We start from the raw sequence: 10,620 nt of genomic DNA on the forward strand, positions 1-10,620 counted from the left end.
GATCAAATGAGTAAGATGTTCCTGAAGGGAACATAAGAAAAATGGAACAACAATTTTAATAGGGTTTGCTTAATAAATTGTTACAATCGGACACCCAGCTTCGCACGATGCCCTCATCGTAAGTTACTCGTCCTCTTCCGCGTCATCCATTGAATCGCCGGACTCTTCAACGTCAGACTCCATCAAGGTATCATCAATCAGCTCCAGATCCGGTAACTCGCACCATGGTTTAATGCGATCGGCAGAGTAGACTGTTGAAAAACGACGCTCGCTCTGCTCCGGTAGACTTTCAACTTGATATCTGTCGCTTCCCAAATTAGCCGCAATAACATAAGGTCCTTTGTACCGCGGCTCCAGCTTGTGACTGCCTCCTGGTTGAAACTGGTCCTTTTCTACCAAGACTAGATCTCCTATTTGGAAAACTCTGGCTTCTCTAGGTCGTTGATCGAAGTAACGCTTTTGTGATTCCTGCTTCAGCTGTATCCGTTGTTGTGCACAAGCTTTCAGTTGCGCGGGGTCAGCCACTCTATTGTCGTCTGCATCGTGTAGAGCAAGTATAATTTCATTACGATGAATATCTCGAGGCTTGTAGCTCAGTAGCAACGACGTAGGACTGCACCCAGTGGTAGAATTCCGACTGTTGTTCATAGCCCACTGAATTCCATTTAGCTGTTCATCCCATTTGCGGTCGCTTGGCTCAACCAGAGCTCGAAGCGAATTCAAAATGGTTCTATTGAAGCGCTCTACTTGGCCGTTTCCCCTGGGAGATCCTACAGCGACTTTTATGTGTTGGGACCCTATTTCGCGACACATCGTTGCAAACGCACGGCTTGTGAACGCTGTTCCGCGGTCTGTTATAATCCTTCCCGGTGATCCAAAAACTCCTATTACGTCCTGTAACATGGCCACTACTGGCGCAGATTTAGTTGACCTAACCGGCTTCGCTAGGATGAACTTCGAAAACCCGCAAATCAGTACTAATATGTGCACATTACCTCTAGATGAACGTGGAAAAGGTCCCAAATGGTCGAGATGGATAGTGTGAAATGGAACGGGATGCTTGGGGATTGGGTGTAATAACCCCTCCTGACGCCCTCCTTTCTCCTTCGCGAACGCACAGCCTGGGCAGGCTTTGATGTAACTCCGCGTATACTTGCGCATGTGAGGAAACCAGAATTTTTGCACTAGCAGCTGTAGAACTTTCTCTTCCCCGGAGTGGCCATAGTCGTCGTGATAATGTTTGAGTAGCCTCCATCTAATATTGGCTGGCACCACCCAACATTTCCTTCCAGCTACTTTCCTATATAATCGGTGATTTTCCACAAGGTAATTCTCCTGGACCTGCCTCTGTTCATCAGATATTGGAATGCCGCCCACTTGCTCGATGATTTTTACTAGTTTCGCATCTCGGCGCTGCATGGATACCAGCGCGTCACCGTTACTTATTTCGAGTGACATTATCTTCTCACCAACTGATTCAACTTCTCCAGGGGGTTCCACAGGATTCCTGCTCAGCGAATCGACATGAGCCATCGCTGTTCCGGGTCGGTACTCGATTTCGAAATCATATTCCAGCAACTTTAGGAAATATCGTGCGACTCGATGATTGATATCCTTCTTTTTAAACGCATCTTTCACCGCGCTGCAATCTGTCTTAATGATGAATTTTCTTCCTAGCAGGTAATAGCGAAAACGTTCCACCCCCGCTACAGCGGCCAACATTTCCAGCTCGTAGCTGTGGTAGCGGCATTCATCGTTGTTGGTTTTCCTGCTAAAATAACTTAGCGGCTTAAGTCCTTCTTCCACTTTCATCAGCAGTACAGCCGCCAATCCAATTGACGACGCATCGGTATGCAATTCCAGATCCCGATTTGGATCAAATAGCGCTAGAAGCGGTCTGGTGCTCAGGATAGCCTTAATGGTTTCGAACGCCTGCTGTTGCTCATCCTCCCACTCGAACACCGCATCCTTCTTCAGAAGTTTGTAGAGTGGCGCTGCGATGATGCTGTAGCCTTTGACAAATCGCCGAAAAAATCCGGAGAGGCCAATGAACTGCTGGACTTGTCCAATCGAGGTGGGGATTGGGAACCTTCGGACGGCTTCCGTCTTCAGTGGACCCGGTTTGACTCCCTCTTGATTGACCTCGAAGCCCAAAAACACTACCGTTTCTTCGAAGAATTGGCTCTTTTTCAGATTGATAGTGAGGCCGAACTTTTTTAACACCCCTAGCATTCTCTGAAACTTCTCGAGCACCTCTAATTCCGTAGTTCCAGCTACAATCAGGTCGTCCATGTACCCGACCACACCATCATCCTTCACCAGATTTAGAACTTTGTTAATCAATCGTTGAAACACAGCGCATCCATTTACAAGCCCGAATGGCATTCTAAGAAAACGAAAATGACCATCTTTTGTCGAAAACGCTGTATAATCCTGAGAATCCGGCGCGAGAGGAATTTGATAATATCCGCTGTAGAGGTCAACTGAGATAAAAACCTTTCCACCCGCCAGCTTGTTAAGACAACTTTCTATGTCTGGCATCGGGAACCGATCTTTCATCGTCTTCGAATTCAGTTGTCTGTAGTCCACTGCCATTCGAAACTGATTGTCCTTCTTCGGCACTAAAACTACTGGACTGTTGTACGGCGACTCTGTCTCTTCAATTATCCCAGCTTCCACTAAATCAGCCACGATTTCACTCAAAACTGCTTCTCGAGTGTATTCCAGTTTCCTCGGTTTCACATACACAGGTTCTGCATCTTTGAGCACAATCTTCATTTCAGCATTCTTGGCAACCCCAAGTTCCTTTATTGTTTTAGAAAAGCACTGGCGATATCCATTCATAATTTGCAGCAACTGGATTCGAGCATTTAATGTACCTCCACACTTTATATCTTCGGCATTTATGGAATTCTTTTCTTCTGCTGCGTCGATCTTAAAAACCGTCATTGGTTTTGTAGCCGTACCATCTCCGACGTTTTCACTGTCAGTTTCTTCTGAATCTAACTGGAACCGCACTTCCGCACCTCGTTTAACCATCACTAGATTATCTTGATCGATGATATCTTCACCGATAATTATTGGCGTTTCTTGCACATAATCTGGTACCACGTGAAATTTTACAGGTAGTTCCACCTGATCCACCACAATTTTCGCAGCACACAACGATTTCACAGCCACTTGCTGCAACCCGAAACCTTGCAGCACCTTTTCACATGAGTGCAATTCTCCACATCGCAAAGCATAACACTCTTGAATAGTAGAGACCATCGCCCCGGTATCCACTAACGCAGTTAATGTCAGATCTCCTATCATCACTGGCTTTACGAAGGCACTTTTCCGTTGTATCACTTTAATCCGGCTATCCGTTTTCTGGCTCGCTAGGGGACAATCACGCTTCCAGTGACCTTCTTGATGGCAACGAAAACATTTTTTTCTTTTCACGCCGTCATTCGAACGATCGGCGAAATCCGAACGACCCGCAATCTCAACGTTTGCCGGTTGAGATGTACCAGCTCTTTGTATTTCAGTACGCGAACTAGATAACTCTTGCAATCGTTCGATCCACTTCAACTGTGTTAAAAGTTCTTGAACAGTATTGGTGTTGGCTACACTGACTTTCGAACGAACCAAAAATGCTGAGAGTCCATTTATTATGTACGTTACGATGGTGTGCTCGTCGAAGCCACCTCGTTTCCCCATTGCGTTCATACAGTATACGAACTCTTCTATTGTCTCCGTAGGCAACCGGCGACGGCTCTGCATAACATTGTGATAGTGAATTGACCCTTTCGATGACGGAAAACCTGCTTTAATTGCTGAGGCAAACGATTCCCAATCGGCTACTTCGTCTCTTACTCCTTCAAACCACAGCCGTGCGGCACCTTGCAGCTGAAGCCGAGCACAATACAGCTTTGCATCTTCCGTCCAGTTATACGATCTTGCTACGCTCTCGATCGACTTTACCCATTCTTCCGCTGTAGGGTTAGTTGGGTCTTTCGGATCAAACTTACTCACAAGACTTTCCATTTCTCTTGGCTCTGGCATTTTCGTTCGGGCTTGTAACTGGGCGACTGCCGCTCGAAGCTGATGTTGTGTTTGCAAAAGCTCAATTTGCTGCCTCAGACGATCGTTTTCCTGCTTGAGCCTTTCAGCATCGGCCATTTTCTCTGCCTGACTTTTGTTCCGTAGGGTAATATTCGTGTGATCACTTACTGATGACTTGTCCTCGGAGTCGCTCATCACACAATGCACCACACTAGCGCCTACAAAATGGTCGCACAGAGTGAACTTAACCCAGCACGTGTTTCGGTATTATTCACTAAGTTAGTCCAAATCACGGGGTTTTTTTCGAAACTATATCTGGTTTTCTGTTTCACACGCTTAAATAGCTTTTACTATCGATAGCTGCTACCTCGCGGCAAACACGCGGTACCTTCTCCGTTTCTACGTTTCTCCCGGCAACGTATTCCCGATAAAACCTCGGCGAATTCCACGTTAAATCCGTCTACTTTCGAAACTTCGAAACTCGATACTTTTTAACCGTCCGCGATATCCTGTCTACAGAGATGTAGCCTAATATAGGATTCTTCAAGGCTCACGATAAGTAAAACGACGTGTGTACTCTCGAATAGCTTTTATCAACTGCTTTTTATATGATCAAATGAGTAAGATGTTCCTGAAGGGAACATAAGAAAAATGGAACAACAATTTTAATAGGGTTTGCTTAATAAATTGTTACAGTATTGTCTGTAGCCATAACGAGTGGCGCCATATATTTTCGTGGTAACAATCGCCCACATTAAGCAAAACCTTAAACCAATCATACCAGATTGCATTCAAGACGAGCAAAAGTTACGTAGTTTCACCCCATTCAGTTACATAGCGTACCTCCGATTTGCTCTCAATTAGACACGAGACGACGCACGCGGGTTGCAGCTGGTGTATTATATTTTGATAAACTTTTCGAAAAATGTTAAGTTTCATTTATCTTCAAAACATGCAGTGAATAATATCCGGGATTTGAACCCGGGTCCTCGGCGTGAGAGGCGTGAATGCTAACCACTACGCCGCGACTGACCGCGATCTTAATTTTCGTAATTAGTGGATTTGCAAGAAAATTTCTGAATTATCCGAATCCGGTTAGAGTCACACAAGCGGTGTGATTACATACTGAGAGTCGTTTCGTGTGGTGGTTTAGCATCGTTTGCTTTCGTGTCTCGCTCGTCGTATTTTTCCGACAGCGGTTGTTTCAGAGGGTCCTTTTGAATTCATTTGATGGAATGGCGCGTTTTCAAACCGGAACTTTTATTGAAGTCTTATAGGCGTGCATTTGAATCGTGAGATCGGTTTACCTAGGAGGAGCATCGCGCGTAATTTCTATCGGTATTTAATAATTGCCACCGCGAGATTTCGAACGAATCGAATATGTATTTTCGGTGCGGTTATCTGATCTCTCTGTAATCTCTCTGATCTCTCTGTAATCTGATTTCTCATAATTTTTTATGTCGGATCTCCACTCCCTGTTTCGCAATGGTCGCAAAACCGGGCACGCCCTCAGATCGTGCGCGAGCTCGAGTGATAGTGATTGCACCACCTGCCTCGGTGGATCCGTGGATCGGCTCATTTCCACTAGTAACAACTCCTTCCCGTGACACTTGTGGATGATGCAGAGGATTCCTTGGTCTCTAGTAGCAGCGAGTGTCGGACTAATATTCCTTTCCCTCCCAAATTGACCTGCATGGGCGTGGCCAGCTTTGCTATTAATCATCACAAAGAATTAGATCACCAGAAAATACACACTGAGAATGATCTGCTATTCCCAAGCATCATTCTGATGGTTCTTTGAGCCGTTTTAAAAGCGTTAAACAGACGATAAAACATACAAAAGAGACGACATAAAAATGGCGAATATACGTTTGAAAGACGAAGAAAAAAAGATGAAAAGACAAGAAAAAGTTCACAAATTTGTTGAGTTAACAACAAATAGGACGAAGGTTGATGAAAAGATTACAAAAAAAAGAAGAAAAGACGACAAAATAACGATGTAGAGTCCAAAACAAAAACCAAAAACGGTAAGAAGTCGCCGGAAAAAATGTAGAAAAACAGATGTTAAAAAATGACGAAAATTTGATGAAAAGTTGGAAAAAATATGACGAAAAAACGATGAAGGGCGAAAGACGACAAAAATACGATGAAGAGACGCCGAAAAAACGCCAAAAGAGCGACAGAAAATGCCAAGAAACACAATACTAAACGACAAATAAATAGACTCAGAAAAGGCAGTGAAAAGATAATAAAAAGATAGAAATACAACGACAAAAATTACCAAAAAAGACTACAAATGATGACACTGCTAAACCAAAAGCGCCACAAAAACTGATAACAAATCACTGAAAAGCGACAAAAAACGATGCCAGATGTTAAAAACTACGAAAAATGACTAACAAACGTTAAAAAACAACAAAAAATGAAGAGTCAATCCCGCTATTGGTTGGCATTTACGTCTCTCACGCGGGATTCATTCGTTTGAATAGAAACTCACTATATTATCAGAAAACAGAAAACACTTTAGTAACAGACCTTCAAATAAAGCTCTAGTGTCGGTTATACTTTAATTTAAACCATAAATTTGATTTAAAATCTGATTGAACTTTGCCTCTTTCTTAGTTTGAAACGAAATCATAACAGGGTAACATGGCAAAACTACAGATTTTCCAAACTGGAAACGGATCCTGAATTCGGTACTAATTCGCTAATCGGATTGTCGCCGAAAAAGTGAGTTTGGAGGAGGTCGTTTTCGACTAAATTCACTCCTTTCTTACGGTACCTCCGTAGTGTCTCTCGGTAATAGTAGTGGCTAGCTTAATCTGACCAAAATTTGTTTGCTTTATTATATGGCAAAATGTGTTTTTTCATTTGCTGTTTTTTGCTCAGTAGATACTTTTTTGAATACAGCATCTCTACAAAAACGCAAGTTTGCCTTACGACGGCGACGGCCGGATATCCAAAGACCAGATAAAAATACTGAATAGTATGACACTTGTAAAGAAGCCAGGTCAGTGGAAATGCAAGGAAAAAGTCGGCAGCAAGTGTCGAACTAACATTCTACAGGCAGCTGTTCAAGTATGATTATTGACAGCAGAGCACAATGTAACTGTCTGAATAATAAACATCAGTCACAGTCGACAGTCCCCACTCTTACGCACCTTCTCCAAGAAGGTGCGGCCAAAGTGATAACCAAATTTGCGCTTGAAGATTCAACTTACGGATTACCTACGAATCATTTTCCAACAAACCCGACCCGGAGTTTGGCCGCGTTCCGAGAAATGCGCTTTTTTAATCAGCCGTTTTGCTGTTTGTTTGTCTCAATTCCAAGCGCACAATCCCTGCCCTGCCTGCCACCGATGTAGCCATTTGTGTATCGTGAAGAGCACTAGTCTCTGTGGTTCGCCGAAAACGAAAACAGAGCCAGAGGAAGCCGGTCTAACATTTGTTTACCTTCCTCGTCTTTTTTTCTGGCTGGTTTGGTTTGGCATGCGCTTCCTCGCCGCTACATACGGTTTACCCAACCGCATACCACAGCTGAATAAAATACAGCCAGCCGCGGAGGGAACGGAATTGGCGAGAGTAAATATTTGTAAACTTACCTTGAAATAGCTCGAACGAAGCGCTAGCTAGAGAGATAGACCCTCTAGAGTTCTGCTGGTCGATGGCAAAGGTTTCAAACCTTTCGGATGCGAGATTTTTTCACGTTGATCTTACCCCACTCGATGGCAGGGTGGTGGGCGGCACGGGCGATTGGTAGGTGGTCCCAACTTCGACTGGCAATAATAACAATAATGAATCACTTTTCAATTAACTTCTTCCCGAAAATGTTACTATTTTCGCTCTCTTTCGCTCCCTCTCTCTCACACACACTGGCTATCCAGGGGGGAAAGTTTTCACTTCCACTTGTGAACCCTGGACTGCGGCGGCTGTATGGTGGGAAAACGAACACCGTGAAAAAACCTTCGTTTTTGTTTCGAATTTTCCTCTTCGCTGCTGCTGCTTACTGCACGGTGTCCTCTCAGACTTTCCCGTACGCACTTTGTAGAATAAATTCACGTACACAAGCACACTGTCTTGTTTCGGGCAAGTTTGGAGCTGCTCTGTCTAATAAACGACGGAAAACTCACACTCCCCAACAAAAAAAATTTTTCACGCTTTGGAAAATACACCCTCTTCTCTCGCTCACTGTACTCGACAAGGCTAGGCTTGCAAATTTTCCTAGCCAGAAAGCAGAAACTGAAAATTATCGCCCCCACTAATGCACTTCCAAGCAACTAGTTGGCCCCTAGAATCCCCTAGAATTTGACAGAACAAAACTGCACCTCAAGCTGAATCTAGTTGGCTGGAAGCTTCCGAACCTCCGCGGCCTGCTGCTGCACTAACATTTTCGCCTTTTATCACCGCGCACTGACTGGCTAGGTAACTAACCTCTCCGATACGATCTGTATGAACTAGCACACACTTTCGAACGACGGAACCACTACGGAGTTGGGTTTGTCCGTCGGAATCACGACGGGGAACAATCCAAACTAGCTGTACGGTCAGCGGCGTTGCATCAAACTGCAGTACTTTAATCACTTTGGCTTGCAAGGCTTTTTTCCCTTTGCAATTTTCTGAAGCCCAGACACAGGCTGACTTGACTCGACACTCGAACTCGACGGACACACACCGCGACGCATCGGCAGCTTTTGCGAGACTCCGCAGTCGGGTAGCAAGCAAACGGCAGGCACAGGCAGGCCGACACACAAGTAAACTCTCACTCACTACTAGTCAAAGGCACTAGCAGAGCATCAGCAATAGAATGGCGAGGCGACCGTAACCGTAGTACGTACAATACGAGCCATACAACGAACGACTGGTCTGAAAACATCTGTCAAGTATATATTCGCACGTCGTCTTCGGTCTGTACGGTACGAGCGCCGCCGCTGTGGTGAGCACGACGTCGATAACGATGGCCCCATCAGTGAGTGCCGTGACGCGCACACCGGAGACTCACGCTCTCGCGTTTTCCTACGTGAAGGGAACAATAGGTTGGGTCAGTTTTTCAGTGTTTCACAGTTGGTTGGTAATCTGTAGTTCTGAAAGAAATCAAACGAAATAGAAATAGATGAAAAATCAGTTAGAAAATTTGTCCTTAATGATATACAAAAATTTTCCGAAGTGGCCTTGTTTCAAATTATTGCCCAAATTACCCGAAATGTCCCAGAATTCAAAAAAACTATTCCGTATTTTATGAAAACTTCATAAGACATTTCCCGATTTTCTCGGACATTTCTTATTAAGAAATAGCACACTAATTTTGCAATGAAAATTCCAGCAATTCAAAAAATATACTATGTCTGGAGAAAATTTTTAACAAAATTTTCCACAGCGCTGGAAAACTTCCTAGCAAAATCGAAAAACTATGTTTTACTTGAGAAAAATTGAAAATCTAGAAAGCCAAGGAATCCGCAAAATAAATTATCAAATCACGACATGTTCTTTGCCGATCCAGAGTTACAGCGACAAATAATCAAGAGTAAAATTATATTTCGTTGAAACAATGGGCAGAGCAGGAACATAAAATGACAGAAAACGAGACAAGAAAAGAGAAAACGAGGAAAAAACGAAAGAAAAGAGACGACAAATGGAACAGGGGAAATTCAGGACTCGGGAAAAAGGCGGAAAACGAGATAGGAAAAGAAAAGTAGCAAAGAAAGAGAAAAGAAATAACTACAGGGAAAAGGAGGGAAATCTAAACTATAAAGGGAATACATAATACAACAAACGAGCAAAACTAAAAACAGATAAACGTGAGAGACATAACCCAAGAAACATTTCTATTGTATGATAGCTTATCAAGCGCTTGCTATTAGCTTGCCACGGCTATTAGCTATGCAATAATCGAATAAATTACTCTTAAAGAAAACTGTTTGTTGTGGAAAAAACCGTGAAAGGAAAATGAATAATAATGAGAAAAACGAAAAAAGGACCATAACCCATTTGACCCGTTTGAGAGTTAAAAAACAACAAAACAAAAAAAAACGAAACCTGGGACCCGAAAAATTAAAAAGTCGACAAGGGATAGAAAATGACGAGACAGAAAAAGAGGAGAAGCGGGACTGAAAACGAGGAAGAACGAAAGAAGAAACATGAAAAACGAACTGAAAGACTTACGAAAAGAGCGAAAACTTGTTACCGTTTGCACATTTTACCCCATATACCACACAGGAATAGAAACGCGAGTGAACGGTGCATACTACTGTTCGTCAGGATCTTCAATTCGTATGTTGCTATAATGAATATGAATATGAATATATGGTACTACCATCTGCCTTAGCAGAACATCCGTTCAAAGCAATGAGCCTATTATGTCAAAAAGAGTTGAACATATTCAACGATTGGTCATGCTTCCCAACTCTTGTATGAAGGGCCAAAAGGGAATTGGTCGATAAGCAACATCACTTACACGTACCAGGGATTTAGAGAATCTCCTTCCAAGGGCTAAGTCACCTGAGTCAATCGTTGAATGAACCGTCTTAATGCAGAATGACTCCAGCAGGTGGGGAGAAGAGCCCGCTCATTATCCGC

At 43.5% G+C, this 10,620-nt stretch overlaps 1 protein-coding gene across 2 annotated transcripts in view; it reads right to left on the minus strand.

The window, feature by feature from the left end:
• Positions 1–8,715, minus strand: part of LOC128744392 (1-phosphatidylinositol 4,5-bisphosphate phosphodiesterase) — a 185,127-nt gene extending 176,412 nt beyond the window's left edge. For both annotated transcript variants that reach the window (XR_008412387.1, XM_053841375.1), the window contains exon 1: positions 7,650–8,715. The gene's annotated coding sequence lies outside the window, so the exon portion shown is untranslated. The remainder of the gene's footprint in view (positions 1–7,649) is intronic.
• Between the last annotated feature and the right edge of the window lie 1,905 nt (positions 8,716–10,620).

The sequence above is a fragment of the Sabethes cyaneus genome, chromosome 3, assembly GCF_943734655.1.
Source record: "Sabethes cyaneus chromosome 3, idSabCyanKW18_F2, whole genome shotgun sequence".
Classification (NCBI taxonomy): domain Eukaryota; kingdom Metazoa; phylum Arthropoda; class Insecta; order Diptera; family Culicidae; genus Sabethes; species Sabethes cyaneus.